Source organism: Lolium rigidum, chromosome 7 (genome assembly GCF_022539505.1).
Source record: "Lolium rigidum isolate FL_2022 chromosome 7, APGP_CSIRO_Lrig_0.1, whole genome shotgun sequence".
Taxonomy (NCBI): domain Eukaryota; kingdom Viridiplantae; phylum Streptophyta; class Magnoliopsida; order Poales; family Poaceae; genus Lolium; species Lolium rigidum.
Genome location: NC_061514.1, coordinates 185,705,398 through 185,723,325, shown reverse-complemented (window position 1 = coordinate 185,723,325; position 17,928 = coordinate 185,705,398). Strand labels below are relative to the sequence as shown.

Here is a 17,928-nt window from a genome sequence, read left to right as displayed (position 1 = left end):
TTTGTCCTCTGTTATGGATATTTCAAACCTAACTTTAAAACTTTCATGTCACAATTATAGATATAGTTTCCTTATTACATTCAAACACTTATGTCTTGCATGTCGCATGAATAACTCTTATGAAAATTTCCAAACATATTTAACATCTGTCGTTATTTCAAATGCCAAGAATATTATTTCATAAATATTTGCAATATAATTTGTAATACGCAGGCAAATTTAGATAATTGGTGTCTTTTAAAACAATCATTGAAAAGGGGTCCACCACGGGCACAACGTGGGGCCGCATTTAAACTCACTATTATTTTTATTTCAGTTAACATGCAACCTCAAGCAAAAAAAAAAAAAAACCAATGACAAATTATTCCATAGGAACATAATCTAAACTAAACAAATATTCAACAGATAAAAAAAAAGTCACTGGGCAGAAATCAATTCAAACAGCAATTGTCTAATGTGAGATTCTGTACCAAAAATCGAATATACAAACCATTAATTGTCTTTTATTCTGCGTATCATAATTGTCTCAGAGGGCATGTGGCTTATTTGCACTTCACATCTTCGAAAGGTCACCAAAATATTCATATATGTAGCTTTTTTTTATAGAAGCCCTCAAAAATAGTTGTTTGTGGCGAGGTTGAAAAATCACAATTAGTTTGTCCTGAAATCACACACATGAATTTGATTGTAAGTTGTTCAGTTGTTGATATTCATATAATATTTTTACCTTTTTCTTTTGCTAGGTCGACTATATCAGTGCAAATATCAAGAAGGTGCATCAAAAGTATGAACTGTGTGCGCTGCCGACTTCACTCACCACTATAAAGCTTTGGCCCTAATATTCACTCACCACTATAAAGCTTTGGCCCTAATAAGACCAGTTCATATTGACACTATGTGTACCTGTTTCACCTATCTATCCTGTTTTGTAAGATCACTTTTTTCAACACATGTATACCAGTGATTTTGTTTCCATGTTTACGAATTCTAGCATCATTTTTATTTTATCTGGTAAGCAATGCAAGACACTGGCCATATTATGTTGTGACCATACTGCTAGCAACTAACTTTTCTGTATATCTCATTCATCCTTCTCTTCATGCTTCCAAGGTTCTTTTCATATAGCTTCAGCACACGCGCGGCATGCCGCCGCGCCCTTTTTTTGCTAGTGTCTATAAAAACGCTTCGCGAGAGGCAACCCAAGTTAATTTTGTTTTTTCCCTTTGCACTCTTGCTGCTGGAAAAGAGTTTCTTTTTTGTTTTCTCACTAATTTTTAAATAAAGTACCAAGTTTTATCTATTTGGATGTTTTAAAATTGTGAAACAAAAGAGGAGTTGCTGATTTCAGCACACGCTAATTTTTAGTGCATGATTTTTTTGTTTTTTTGCAACTCCTAAAATCCCGAAAAATTCACTGAAGCTGCAACTTTTGACCCTCTATATGCACAAAAATTGGCAAAAAACCTGATATGTCTAAGTGGTCGAATTAAATCTGTTTTGCTGCTGCTAAAAATCTGGATAAATTCTAACTATTTGTGTTTGAACCGTTTCTGGGTTTCAAAATGATTTGCCTTGAATCTTTTGATATGCTAGGAATTTGTAGGACATTATATGCTTGCTCGACTATCAAGTAATTTTGTGTCTTTGGTTTATATGGCAGCCATCATCTTATTCTTGTATCACTAATGTTACCCCATAGAAAAGAAATGGGAGAAAGTTTTGTGTTGAATTTTTTTACGGAAAATGGAGGAACATCACACCAAGAGCCATCTAAGAATGGTGAAAACCATAAGCTTGGGATGCCCAAAGCACCCCACTGGACCTATTTAAAATCCTGATTTGCAAACTTCTAAACTTTATTTTTTGAGCAACATTAGAGCGTCCTTGTAATGTAATGTCTAGTGTTGCTAGTTCAAATACTTTGATGAATGATATTTTGCTAGTGCCTTATTTAGTTCTACCTTTTACTCACATACATAGATGTTTAATACTAAGTAGTGTTGTTAACAATAAATGATTGGCACTATGGCATGCTTCTAGTATTTTTGCTAGCCCAAAAAATTCTCACAACAAGCTAAGACTTGCTTTGAAACACCTCAAACCAAACAGTTGTAAACGTTTTCCGTTGCCGTGTAAGGCTTTATTTATAAAGCTGGGTCGAGTGGCCTTATGTTTATTTTTTATTTTTTTCATAGATTTTGAAAATCTTCAGTTTTCAAACTTTTCAGATTTAATTATTTTTCAAGTTTTATATTCTTTGAAATATTTTATAAATATTTGCACAACTTTCCAAAACTAATCAAGGCAAAGAAAACCAAAAGAAATCTGAGAGAAAAAACCGGAATTGAAACGTATCAGCAAAGCGCACGCAAGGCAGCGACGGTAGCGACATTAATGGGCACGGCCCATCAGGTGGCGATTCAGACGGCTTGAGGCGTCCACGCCGCGACGGGTGGTGTATAGCTACTTCTCTCTTGTCCTCAAAAAAAAGCTACTGCTCTCTTGTCTATTGGGGGTAAGGAGATCCTTCTCAAAGCAGTGGCCCAGGCTATCCCCGTGTATGCAATGGCCGTCTTCCAATTACCTAAAGGTGTCTGCAAAGGTATGATGGATGCAATTGCTAGCTTCTGGTGGGGTGATGATGATAATAGCAATAAAATGCATTGGTATGCTTGGTGGAAATTATGTTATCCAAAGAATGAAGGAGGCATGGGATTTCGAGATTTTCACTCCTTTAATTTGGCCATGCTAGCAAAACAAGGCTGGAGGCTTATTACTAATCCCAATTCTCTATGCGCTAGTGTTTTACAAGCCAAATACTATCCGCATGGGGACATTCTACTTGCTGGTCCTAAAGCGGGCTCTTCATTTACATGGCAAATCATCTTGGCTGGTCTGACAACTCTCAAGAGGGGGTTAATCTGGCGTGTAGGTAATGGGGAGAAAATCAATATTTGGCGTGACAATTGGATTCCTTCTAGCCCATCAAAAAAGGTTGTTTCACCAAGAGGAATGGCGGTGTACACTAAAGTTTCTAAGCTTATTAGTCCTATTACTGGGACGTGGGATGAACCACTTCTAAGGAGCCTTTTTTTCGGAGTTGACGTCAGTCGGATTCTTCAAATTCCAATAAATAATCATGGCTTTGATGATTTCCTAGCTTGGTCCGCAACAAGCCATGGAAGATATACTTGTCCGTTCCGGGTACTATTTGCGGTGGCGACATCGGTTTGGGGGTTCGTGAACCAGCTAGCTCTTCCTGGTAGTTCAGCTAACAACCTAGTTTGGCAAGCCCTCTGGAAGTTGAAGATTGCTAGTAAAGTAAAAAATTTCATCTGGAGAACCTTGCATGGTATAGTGCCTCTGAAATGTATACTGGCTAATCGACATATTGGTACGTCCGGTGAGTGTCCCATATGTCATCAAGGACCTGAGGATGTTAAGCATCTGCTTTTTCAATGCCAGACGGCGAGAGATTTGTGGAGTTCTCTAGGTATGTTACACCTAGTTGAAGAAACGGCTCATGAGAATAGGTCCGGCTCGGTAATACCGGAGACTTTACTACGCAGCCAAAATTGTACAATGCAAGGACTTGATAATGTTGGTCTGAAGGAAACGGTGGCAATAACTTGCTGGTACCTTTGGTGGTTGAGAAGAAGACGCACCCACAACGAAGCAGTCCCTCCGATCAATCACCGCAAAATGTCGATCCCGACCATGGCGGCAAACCAAGCAAATTCGTTTAAACCCGAGAGAGCCAGTTCGGAGATTAAATGGACTAGACCAGAACCTCGACATCTCAAACCGAATGTGGATGCTCCGTTCTATGCTGATTCTTGTTCGGGAGCTACCGGTGCTGTCCTCGCGTGACTACCAAGGTCGGTTTGTAGCAGCTTCAACTAGGTTTTTGCTGAATATTGCCTCAATTGCCATGGCTGAAGCTGTTGCAATGAAAGAAGGACTTGCTTTGGCCTCTAGGTTGGGGTGCAATGCAATTATAGCTGAATCGGACTCAACGGATACCATTGAGGCATGTACCTGAATCGAATACCTGGTGGAATGGATCAGCTGCAATTTTTGCCGACATTGTTGATCTAGCCTCGACGATAGATTCCGTTGAATACAGATATGTTCCAAGGGAAGCAAATATGACGGCTCATGAGATAGCTAGACAGGGGTTTATTGATAAAATTAATTGTAATTGGGACGATGATCCCCCTAGCTTTCTCCTTAGTTTCTTGATACACGATGTAACTACTGGTGATTAAAAGCAGCAAGTTTCAGACGCACTCTTTTCCTTCCAGGGTACCTAAGGGGGCTGGAAGGTTTTTAATGAGGCGGCTTGCTAGCTTAATATATTGGTTCGTGTTTCAAAAAAAAAAGCTACTGCTCTCTTGTCCGTTGTTCATAGATTAGCCAAACGGGTATGAACCCAGAAATGGGCCGTTATCGGTCCTGGCCCTTCTATATCTGTGCTTGAGATTGTAGTTCCTTCACTGTCAAAGGATTGTTTTTGCTACTTTCGGCCCGAAACACCAGGCCGAATGCCGGGTCACCCCACCGCAAATAGCTAACGAAGCTTCCTCTCAGCTACAATAAAAATCTAACGAAGCTACGTACTACTGTACTTCGCATCGACAAAGATATCATCGAAAAAGTAACACATAAACGCAGTGGCTGACTGACTTAGCAATCAGCCAATAAAACGCTGTATTTTTCCACTGACTTTTCCAGAGTCTGGGTGATCGATTACGCTTCCACGAACATTCTAGATGACCATTTTCGATTCTTCACGTAGAACTTTTGATCACGGACAAACGAATTATATCTACATCCGTAGCTTACACTTAACTATCCTTCACAAGACCAAAACTAGGTACGTATCCTACCCGTACCATGACAAACAGTTCAGATCAAAGATACTCCCTCCATTTAAAAAAATAGCTTCGTAACATTTTTAGATATAAATGAACTTATAGCTGAAATATGCCTATATACTCCCTGTGTCCCAAAATATAAAACGCCTAAGATTAGTCAAAACTCTACTAACTTTAAATAAAAAATTAGGAAAAAATATATTGATATCTACAATATTGAATATATACTTTGAGAAAATATACTTTATGGTGAATCTATTGAAATTGCTTTAGTATTGTAGATGTTTATATATTTTTTGTATTAACTTGGTCAAAGTTAGAAGATGTAAAGTTTTGACTAACCTAATACGCTTTATATTTTAGGACGGAGGGAGTACCTCTGTATGTAGAGATTTTCTAGAAGATGAGGGACTACTAGAGAGTTTATGAGAATTAATCTATGGTTGGATGGTTAGAAGGGTAGTGATATCCTAGCCCACCAGAGTTTAAGCCCTAGGTTTGATATTTTGGTGTCTCATAAATGCGGAATATTCTTTCAGTGGGAGATGAAGTTTTCATCAATAAGGAGGCGTATGTGGTAACTTCGTTAGTCTAAAGACCAGCCGGATCATCAGTTTTATGGACTCGGTCTCTCAGATGTGCTCGTATAGGGGTTGAGTGTGCGCGTGCGTTCATAGGATTAAATGTATGTGCGTATTTGTGAGTGTTTGCATCTGTATTGTTTTTCGCTAAAAAAAGATACTATAATTTATACCTATTAAATAACAAGTGTAATATCTTCATAATATGGTATAGAACTATAGATTAGTACTCTATCCGTATTAGATCCACCTTGTATACGCCACGTATGTGGTTTTCCCATACCTAACGCCACAACTCTTTTAACTCGTACCCCTTTCTAATATTGTATAGAGTAGTAGTCTACACATATTAGACCCACCCTGTATACATCCCATATAAGTTTTTTCCATACCTAACACACAATACCTAACACACAACTCGAGACCCTTTCTATAATATTGTATAGACTAGTACTCTACCTGTATTAGACCCACCTTGTATACATTACGTATGTGTTTTTTTTTCCATACCTAACACACAACTTAAGACCTGAACAGGGCACCGATTTCTTGCATTTCAACATGCTATCATAGGAGCTTCCTCCTCGACATCCAGACCGATCTTCAATTTTATTTTCACCGGCGATTTTGCCATGCAAAACCAAAAACCACAAGGACATCCTGGCCGCTGCGGTATGCTGTTTCCGGAGAACCACAATCGACAAAACCCAACTAAACCCTGGCAGTCGCGACCCATTGATCCAGGGCCGGTCCTGAGGTTTCGAGGGCCCGGGGCAAAGTTAGAACCAGGGGCCCTTAATATAAACACTGACAAAATAATTAACATGTGTATACATACAATATTTATAAAATACAACTATCATATCATTTATACATATGTCTTATAAACTTACTTGATATTTCTAGCTAGTTGTGAAGACAATGATGCTATTATATTGATATCAATCTTGCGGTTACCATGTTGTCTCTTTATCAGAATCATAAGTCACAGTGGCAGGTGGATGTAGTGCAGTCCCTTTCCCCATGGCACAAGATGAACAATAGACATAGAATTAGATTGTACAGTCAAATGTGGACACGCATGATGAACAATTGAGGAGACTTAGATTCCTACATTACCATGGCAATCTTGTTTTTTCTCCGAGATGCCATATCAATTGAGATTTTGAATCGTTGAGCTTAGGACTTAGGGTACACTTTGTCGTCAATGTGCAGCTAGCTACTGCCGCTACTCGAATGCCTATTGATAGCCAGTTGTCTAATTTAGAGTTGTCTCGGCCCTCTCAGATGAGGCACACTATACTATGGCTAGGCTTATTGCACATGACTGACCGTTCCGTAGGCCGCAACAATTAGCGAACAATTGAACTGGCCATCAGCAGCAACACGTGTCATATATACTACCTCCGTTTCAAACTAGTTTACTTACCTTTTCTTAGACATGTATGTATTATATTTTAATATCTAGCCGATCCAAGTTGACGCTAAAGCAGGATTCTAGTTTGATACTACATCAACGGGTTCTCCAAAATTGTAATCAATATAGAACGGAGGGAATAGCTTACAGGCCACCGGCGCTGTTATCCCTTTTAGTTAAACTTGATGTAAAATATAGCCCAGACTAACCAAAGGGTAAATGGCCCATGTTGACTAAATAGAAAAAGGCCCATAGCGCTGTCCGTTAGTAAGCAGAAGAGATAACGCTTCGTGATTCTCTGTAAACAAAAAACAGAAAACGTTTCGTGCTTCTCTGGGTCGTAAAACCACAGTAGAAAGAAAAGCTCTGATCTAATCTCATGGAGTCGTCGAACAGTATAAGCCATGGCTGCTGGGGGCCCCTAGGTTCCGCGGGCCCGGGGCGGCCGCCCCGCTCGCCCTACCCCAGGGCCGGGCCTGCATTGATCTACCTCCGACCCTCCCTCCCAAACACCAAGAGCACCGATGGCCTCTTCATCATCATCCATGGCGGCGCTAGCCACTACCCTCGGCTCGGCCCCGATAGACAAGTTGTCTCGAGGCAACCATCTTTTGTGTGAAACAGTTTAAATTCCTTTTTTCAGGTCAAAGATACTAGAGTTTATCCCTAGTCCACGTGGACCGCCGCGTGTATGAAATTCTTGCCCTCTGCTGGAAAATATTGAGCTGATGCGACCTTTGGATTGGACTTTTTCGAGAACGCACTTGGATTGGATTAGATCAATATTTCTCGAGGCTTCATGCTATGTGTACAATGTAAGATTGGTAACATACTAGCAATTTCAACGATGCAACTCGCTGTTTGGATAAATTAACCCAAGTGTAGCTTTCGGTACTCCGCATCAAAAGAGTTGTAAGCAACCACGCTCAATTCTTATTGAATTTTATCGTGATGATGTGCAGTGCAACTAGTGACAAACATGTGCCCACATATGAATGGACGGCCGGATGAATTATAAACCTCTACCTCATCAGTAATTTCCAAGAAAAGATACATGCTCTATATATACTATATATACATATATATATTACTATTTGTTTGCCAAGTCAAGGTTACTTGTTATTATTACAAGTAATACACTCCTGTATTGCTTCTAATAACACCTTAGGGAGTAGTCGAGTTTATCCTTCTCTCCCCTGTCGATGATAGCGGACATGGAATTCTATGAAAATGTTAGGCTCCAGCAGAAATTTGGAACTAATTTTGATCAAAATTGACTCGTACAACTCGTCATGAAATTTCCTATTCCAGTTTCCTAGCAAGGTAGCTTGGGCAAGTAATCGCGCTAGCATTATAAATACGTAACTCATCGATCAGAGGTTCACACATCTACAACCTTTGCTCTTAAAGCATAGCGCGATCAGCAATGGCGTACTCATCGAAGCTAGCACTGCTCTTAGCTCTCGCGACCGCCATGGCGGCCACCGTGGCGGCCCAGAACTCGCCGCAGGACTTCGTGGACCCGCACAACGCGGCGCGGGACGACGTGGGCGTCGGGCCGGTGTCGTGGGACGATACGGTGGCTGCGTACGCGCAGAGCTACGCGGAGCAGCGGCGCGGCGACTGCCAGCTCGTGCACTCCGGCGGGCAGTACGGGGAGAACATCTTTTGGGGCTCCGCTGGCGCCGACTGGTCGGCGGCGGACGCCGTGAACTCGTGGGTGTCGGAGAAGCAGTTCTACGACCATGGCAGCAACAGCTGCGCGGCGGGCGAGGTGTGCGGTCACTACACACAGGTGGTGTGGCGCGACTCCACGGCCATCGGCTGCGCGCGCGTCGTCTGCGACAACGACGGCGGCGTCTTCGTCGTCTGCAGCTACAACCCGCCGGGCAACTTCGAGGGGCAGAGCCCATACTAGTGTTACGTACTCTACTTTGTATGGTGCCACGCATGCATGGACCGCCATTAGCATGCATGCCGGCTACCGGATGCAATAAATGGTTAAGCTAGCTGCGATCAAGTTGTGATACTGCATATACTGTACTCCGTATGTTTTATGAATAAATATGTTTGAAAATTAAAGTTTTATCAGTATAGTATGATTGCAATTATGCAATATACTGCAGTATCCATGCTTCATGCTTGTGACAGTTTGTCCGATATAACTGTTTTCAGTTAATTTTGGTTAGTTAATCTACCTTATTTAGTTTTTGTTCTTTTTAATGGGGATCCAAATATAACTTTTTTAAACCATTCCTAAGAAATATCGATCAAAACATTGAGGTTGTTGAAACTACATCGGCGACCAAGGTGGCCATGGCGCTCGAGCTTACGGAAGGTACGTTCCGATCTTCTCCGTTGCCGTTGGGCAAAGGAGCTGCAAAAAACAAAGTCCAGGCAAGGCCGATCATGGAACCATCGGTCTTCATGGACGATAATAATGGAGGTTGGACGGTTGTTCGCTGGAGGTATCGGCCGCCGCTGATCACCGGGAGGGAACATGATCCGAAACTCGCGGAAAATTCAAAAAAAATGGGTTTGGGCCTGGCAAGACTGCGGGCTAGCCAAAACAAAATTTCGGTTCGTTGGAACCCCTCGGATGCGAGGAATCGAGTAGCGTATGTGGCTCGATCGGACGGAGACCATGGGCCAAGGCAGGTCAAAGTTGGTTCATCCATCGCGGGTCATGCGTTCAGGAAATTAGAGGGTTTTCCTGGCGCAGAATTGACGCAGGCGAATCACTGCTGCGGCGGCAGGCGTCCGAGATGAATGGAGACGGCGGCCGCGGTGGGTTCAACCCGGGGCGTGGAGCTTTCAACGCCGGCCGAGGGGGCTATCCAGGCCGTGCCGGTTACCAGGGCCGCGGCGGCTTCCAGGGACGAGGTGGTTTCCAAGGGCAGGGGATCGGTGCTCCGCGTGGCCGGCAGAACACATGAGGTGTTCGTGGTGGTCATCGTGGATTCCAAGGCAATGGTGAGCATCTTGGTCTGGGAACCGGTAGCAACTTTGTGCAAGGGAAGGTAGCGGTACGGGTGGTATGAACAACACAAATCAGCGTCAACATTGATCTGGAAATTATCAGCGTAATTCAGGCTACAACTCTGGGAAGAATCTTTGGCTATGGCGGGAATCAACAATGCTGACATGCTGATCGTGGCTTTCACTACCGTGTTCGCGACAATGGGGCTAGCATGCAAGCAAGGAGTGGTATTGACACGGATTTACTACACCAAACAGTGCAGGCGGTTGTCGCAGTGGTCACGACAGCCACCAAGGTTTCTGAACCAACTCAGAGTGCACCTCCTTCTGTAGGAAATGCTGATAGTTTGACAGGGGTATGGGTCAGCATGCGATGACGTCGGTTGCGGCGCCCAATGCAGTTCCACAGCCAACACACGGGGTACGAGATAATCAGGGTGCAGGAGCCAAAGGGAAGAACAATGAAGGACAAGGTGTTTTAGATGCAAACAACTTGGACATTACATTGACGATTGTTCTACCCCTTTTTATGATTTATGTGAGTCAGTCCATCATGCTACCCCTGCTTGTCACCTGCATCAAGCTCCCAAGCCCACAACAATTTTACATGGATATGCAAATGAGGGTCTTATGTTTTTTGAGCTTCCTTGTGGTGCTTTTAAGGCAAAGGTGGAGAACCCAAAATTAGCTAAGATCACTGTTGATGGAGATGCTATGACTATCCCTGAACTCATTGATCAACTCAAGAAGATTGTTCCTTCTGACAAGTTCAATTGGGAAGTTTTTCATTTCAAGGAGAATATATACAGGGTTAAATTACCAAGTAAGCAAGAAGTTCAAAGATTGAAATTTTTTGGTACTTATATTTGTAATGACAGGTAAGCTTGCTTATCTTTTGACATATGGTCTTCATTGGCGGAGCCAATGTATACATTGCTAGAAGTTTGGGTTCGTGTATCTGGTTTGCCAAGTGATATTAGATCTGATTATTTATCCTTATGGGGTGTGGGGACTCTTTTTGGAAAGACTCTAGATGTTGACATGGCATACACAAGGAATAATAAGGTTCTTAGGACCAAGATTGGGTGTTTGGACCGTAATCTTATTCCTAAAGACAGGGATATGTTCATTAGAAGGGGTTTCTTTAAGCTACATTTTGAGGTGGAGGAAGCCAATGGGTCTCAAGAAGTTGATATGGCTGAGATGAACAATGGTAATGATGGAAATGATGATGCACATAATGGAGAGCACAACAAAGAGGGGGTAATGCCATGGATATGGATCCCAAAGAGCCAGATGAAGGAAATAATTCAAACAATGGAGGATAAGATGGTGCTATTATCAACAATGGAATCCAAGGGATGCAATTGCATGCTCAACCTTTGGATGATATTAAGATTGGGTCTATTAAAGTGCCACTTAGTCCCACAGGTACTCCTTTATCTGTCCAAATTCTGGGTCAAAAAAGCAATTTTCCAACACTTTATCTCATGTTCAAATTCAGATGCTAAATGACAAAACTGGTGTTGATTTTGATGCGGATTGTGGTTCAGTGCGTATCTACCTTGGGATTGCCCCGTGTGGGTATCAATGCCTTGGGATCGTTGCCGTAGAGATGCGGTGCGGACTCGCGCTATCCCAGTCAGGTGGGCAGCAGCTGCAGCTGGCCTCATCAGCGTGCTGCCAGCCGACAGCGGCATCAGCAGCAGTGGATAGCAGGGCGCCATCGCTAGCAGCCAGCAGGTGGGCGAACCCGCGGTCTCCACGTGCGAGCGCACTGTCCACCCTACTGCCAAGGCTGGATCCAGTGCGGCTGCTCGCGCTGATGTGGACGTTGGCACGCGGGGTTTCTTGACGCAGAAGATCCGGACGCAGGGGAAGGAGGCAAGTGGACTGTCGCCACTGTCAGCCACGCATGTGCAGCAGCAGCAGAGCGTAGGGGGGGAGCTCATCCGGGATTGTCTGCGTCGATGCAGTTCCCGCTCAACGCCCATGCGGCGTCCTAGCCGCAGAAAATCCTGCCGCCTGTTGGAGGTGGGGCAGCGTCAGTTTAGGATGCCAGAGTCAATCATTGGCTCAATGATGGCTAATCATTGGCTCAATGATGGCCAATCATTGGGGCCGGATGTCTGCAGGTCTAGGTGGATCTTCTGTGCATGCAGTGGGTGTAGCTCACGGTATGGAACAAGTTTCAAATTTTCCAATTAATTATATTAATTCTGAGGTTTATGAGAATGAGTTTTTGATGGCTGGAGGTAATGTCTTTGACACAGGGAATTTTTGTCATCCTATTATGCCTAGTGCTTGTGTTTCTGCAAAAAAGAATGAGGGAGAATATTTCATGTTGCATAAAGGAGAGGGGAAACTCAAGATGGATGATCGGAATACGGTGGGGATTGCCTCGCCTCAGAGGGTCATTGGTAATTTTTCTCCTTCCCTTCAGTCAGTCACAAATGAAATGAATTCTTATTTTTCTCTCTCAATCTCATTGAGTGCTCACCTGATAATGTGCTAGTTAGTCCTACTATGGAGTAGGTTATTGCTTTCGGGGGTATTCTAAAGGCCTCATCTGGAGTGAGGTCTAGTACCCAGCTGGGATGTCAGACAGATGGGGATTTGCCACAGATGGAGAAAGCTATGAAGAGGGCACATATGCGTGATAAGCCTCTTAATACAGGTAATACTTCAATCCCAAAATATTCTATTGTTAATATTTCTGAGTCTGATATTATTAATAGAGCGGAGTGTCTAGGAGTGTCTTTGGGAAAAACGGAAATGGAGGTGGTAAAGTCTATTAAGGGTATCAAAATGTTAGAGGAGGAACGTATTTTAACAATTTTGCAGAAAAATGTGGATGACATTTTGAATAAGGAGGAGGGTCCTTCGACCCTTGTTATGTCCAAAGTGTCTACCCTTTGTGAGAACTTGATTGAGGATGATGGTATCCCACTGGAATTAGATGATCAATTGGAGCATCTAAAGCCGGTTGTCAAAGAAAAAAAGAACTCGGTAGAGGAAAACGTATGACACTAATAATATTCGCAAAAGTACTAGGCGGAGAATTAAAAAACAGTTTTCATAATGCAGAATCTAAAAGGAATGAATCAGAATCCAGGGGTTTTTGGGGATACTGCAAATCCTTTGTTTGTCAGAGAGACCATTAGGGAACATAAGTTAGATTTTCTAGCCTTGTTGGATACTGGAAGATCAAACTTCTCTATTCCTTTTCTGAACCAACTTGCTGCGGGTTACAATTATTCTTGGTTCTGTTTACCTCCTCATGGTAGGTCTGGAGTCTAGTGGGAATAAAGTCAGATACCCTACAGGTGATAAAGGTGACTACTGGAGATTTTTGTGTAAAACTTCATATCAAGTGCAAAAGAGATGGTTTTGAATGGATTTTGGTGCCGGTTTATCGGGCTGCCCATGACATGCACAAAGGAGAATTTTTGGCAGAGTTAGTGAGAACGTGTGAGTCTGAAACATTACCTATGTTGGTGGGTAGTGATTTCAATATTATTCGGAAGAGGGAAGAAAAGAATAATAATAATTCTCGGTGGCCATTTGTGTTTAATGCAATTACTGAACATTTGAATTTAAGAGAAATTGCTCTTTCGGGGAGACAATTTACGTGGGTGAGTCGTCGAGCTGAACCTACTTATGAGAAGTTAGATAGAGTTCTAGCATCCATCTCTTGGGAACAAAAATTTCCTTTAGTGACTGTTTATTCATTAACAAGGGCGAATTCTGATCATACACCGATTCTTATTGGCTCAGGGGTTAAAGCACATCTAGGTAATATATCAAAATTCTTTTTTGAGTTACATTGGTTGAAACAGGAGGTTTTTTTGAGATGATAGAGAAGTAGTGGAATTCGGTGGTGGCTGGAATGAATCCCATAGATGTTTGGTTAAATAAATTAAGGCATATTAGAAAGTTCCTTAAAGGTTGGGCAAAAAATCAAAGTGGGAAATATAAAAAGGAGAAGGAGAGACTATTAGCCATCATAGATCAATTTGATATAAAAGCGGAAACAAATCCTTTGGGTCCGCAAGAAAGATAAGAACTTAAAAAAGCAAATGAGGGTTTGAATAAATTAACACGGGAGGAAGAATCTAAGTGGGCTCAACGCGTGAAAGTTAAGCATATCCAAGAAGGGGGAATAATATGAGGTATTTCCATTTGATTGCAAATGGTAAACATCGAAAGAAGATTTTTTTTTCAATTGGAACAACAAGAAGAGACAATTGTTGGAGAGGACAACCTTAAGGTGTATATCACCGAATTTTATAAAAAGTTATTTGGGCCACCGGAGCCGACCAACATTTCTTTAGTAGAAGGAATGGTGCATGATATTCCGCAGATTTCACCTAATGAAAATGAGATTTTAACAACTCCTTTTACTGAAGAGGAGGTCTTTGAGGCAATCTCACAGATGGAACATAAGAAAGCACCCATCCCTGATGGCTTTCCGGCGGAGTTTTATCAAAAGTTCTGGGAGGTAATAAAGTTTGACTTAATGGCACTTTTTAATGAGTTGAGTACAGGAGATTTGTCTCTTTAGAAACTCAATTTTGGTGTCATCACTTTGTTACCCAAGAAAGAGGATGCGGTACAAATACAACAATACAGACCCATTTGCTTACTAAATATGTGTTTCAAATTTTTTACAAAAGTATGAGCAAATAGAATAACGGGGATTGCCCCAAAAGGTTATTAGACCGACACAAACTGCCTTTATGTCGGGTCGAAATATTTTAGAAGGGGTAGTCATTCTCCATGAAACGATTCATGAGCTTCACAGTAAGAAATTAGATGGGGTGTTGTTTAAGATTGATTTCGAAGAAGCATATGATAAAGTTAAGTGGTCCTTTTTTACAACAAACCTTGAGAATGAAAGGTTTTTCCACAGAATGGTGTAGCTTAATTCATCAATTTGTGCAAGGGGGGAGTGTTGGAGTGAAGGTAAATGATGACATTGGTCATTATTTTCAAACAAAGAAAGGACTGCGGCAAGGGGAACCTTTGTTCCCTATGTTGTTCAATATTGTAGTAGATATGCTTGCCATCTTAATTGAACGAGCAAAAAATGATGGTCAGGTTGGAGGGCTTATTCCTCATCTTGTTGAGGGAGGTATCTCTATACTACAGGTATGCCGATGATACGATCCTTTTCTTGGAACATGACCTCCTCAAAGCCGTAAACATGAAGTTAACCTTATGCATCTTTGAAGAACTTTCGGAACTAAAAATTAATTTCCATTAAAGTGAGCTTTTCTGTTTTGGTAAGGCAAATGATGAAGCGGATCGGTATAAGCAGATATTTGGATGTGATGTTGGATCTATTCCCTTTAGATACTTAGGTATTTCTATCCACTACATAAAACTAAGAAATTCTGACTGGTATCCAGTTGAGACACGGTTTGAAAGCAAACTGGGATGCTGGAAAGGAAAATTATTGTCTTACGGAGATAGACTTGTTCTTATTAATTCAGTTTTAACTAGTTTACATATGTTCATGTTATCCTTTCTAGAGATACCTGTTGGGGTAAGGAAACGATTAGATTTCTATAGATCTAGGTTTTTCTGGCAGTTTGATGAATATAAGAAAAAATATAGGCTTACAAAATGGAATATTGTCTATCGGCCTAAAGATCAAGGTGGCTTAGGTATTGAGGTACTCGAACTCAAAAGCAAATGCTTATTGAGTAAATGGCTCTTTAAGTTGCTTAATGAGGACGGGGTGTGGCAGGAGCTCGTTACACAATAAATACTTAAGACAGAAGAACTTATCGGCAGTACAAGCTAAGCCCAAAGAATCTTCCTTTTGGAAGGGTTTAATGCGAGTGAAGGAGGAGTTTTTTAATAGAGGTTTCTTTAAAATTGGAAATGGAATGAACACTCGTTTCTCGGAAGATACTTGGTTAGGGAAAACCCCTTTAGCGAATCAATACCCGTCGTTATATAATATTGTGCGTCACAAAAATGTAACGGTAGCTCATGTATTATCTCAAACCCCGCTGAATATTAGTTTCAAGAGGGCGCTGTTGGGAAACAAATGGACTTTAAGCATACAGTTATGCCAAAAACTAATGAGGGTAAATCTAAATGATGAGCATGATCGCTTTGTTTGGGTCTTGACAACCAATGGTCGGTTTACGGTAAAATCTATGTATGAGGATCTTATGAGTGATCACACCCCATAAATGAGAAAATATTTATGGAAAGTTACACTCCCTTTAAAAATAAAAAACTTAATGTGGTTCCTCAGTAACAAGGTTCTTTTAACTAAATATAATTTAGCTAAACGGAATTGGAATGGGTGTATGAAGTGTTTTTTTTTGTGGTGAACAGGAAACCGTCGAACATCTATTCATTGAGTGTCCTTAGCTAAACTTCTTTGGCGCACGGTTAATTTCACTTTTGATCTTCCACCTCCAACCAATATTACAAATATGTTTGATAATTGGTTAAATGGAGTAGATAGACAATCTAAAGCTTTCATCCGAATTGGGGTTTCTGCTTTATGTTGGTCTATTTGGAGGGCAAGAAATGATATTATCTTTAACAAAAAACAATCTTTTCATTACTTGCAGGTCCATATGATGACACACTGGGTTCAGCTATGGGCTCTCCTTTCGCCGGAGGGACAGTGGGATGCCATGGTTTCGGATGCACACGGCTCCAGACGGTCGCTCAGGATATCTTGTGCCAGACTGGCTGGCGGCATCTAGGAGGCTACAGTGATGTGTAGTGCTACTATATTTTATTTGTTCCGCTGGTTAATTCTTGTATCAACTGTAGGTGATGATTGAGCTGTGAGAGTTGTCAGACTAAGTATTACACTTTTTTAATAAAAGACCGTGTTCATCATCATGATGCAGAAGCCGGGGTTACACTCCCCATTTCAAAAAAAACACGATGATAAGATAATTATGAGAAGACATTGATTGACTATCAATGCCGAACTACCAAATAACCATCTATAAGTCAACCGAGCTATAGTCACTTCCCTGACTAGGGGTGAATATGAGGTTGAGTTGTCTCAGTATTTTGTAGGTGTTAGGTTGTGATCAACGAAACTGTTCTATAGTTATTCTTAGGACATGACCACCTCTTACTAAGTTTTTTACTTTCTTTCATCATGGACCCCTAATGATATGTGGCTGGTATTGGCAGCGCCTAACTACCTGCCACATGTGACACATATACCATGTTTACGGTAGCGGTTCTCTGCTCCAAAGCGACCAAAGCAATTAAGATTTAAAGTCTTCAAAGAAATGTGACTATGCAAAACCACATAGCTAGTTCTCAATGCTATTAACTTTTTTCTCGTGGTGGACCTTTAATCCTTTGTCTCCTCTTCACATCTTATTTCCACATTGTTTTAATATTTTTTCTTTCTAGTTATGCCAATTTACTCAATATATTTTGCACTAATATGTGTATGGTTGAACCTCAACATATTCGCTTCCACAAATAAGCAATCCTACTAAAAAGTTATAATCCATATAATAGTTTTAATTGTTCCTATGGGCGTATATATACTTTGCCATCAAATAGTCCCCTATCGATTTAAAAAAATACATTTGTTAAGTTATGTCTAGAATCTTGTAATCTTATGTTTGGCTTGTCATGAATTGTTCTAGTAGACCTACAATGGTTTTGTTCCACTAGTAGTATTGCATTGTCATACCTATTTTTGTATTGGTAATCTTCTTAGTAGTCTCGCTCCTCTAAAACCTAGAAAGCAACAATGATTTTGTGATCTTTAAACAAATGTGACTATACACAACTGCATATATAGCATTGGCGGACATAACTGAAAAAAGGTTGGGCAGGCTGTAGCGGATTAAAATGGGTGTTAGTGGACTAAAATCTACAAATATCTCCTAGGCTAGGTGAGCCACAGCCTGGTTTTGCACCAATCGTAGATTGCCTGATAGGTTGTATCTACATGTTTTTTTTTTTACATTTTTCACGGTGCACCATAAATATCTTTTTCCTCCTCGCATATTTATCATCTTTTTATTGTATATTTAAGCCAATTTACTTGGTACTATTTTCCAGCAAT

At 41.3% G+C, this 17,928-nt stretch overlaps 1 pseudogene; it reads left to right on the top strand.

Moving 5' to 3' along the window:
- The window catches only part of LOC124676242, an 83,568-nt pseudogene extending 74,775 nt beyond the window's left edge, over window positions 1-8,793 (top strand).
- Window positions 8,794-17,928: the final 9,135 nt, after the last annotated feature.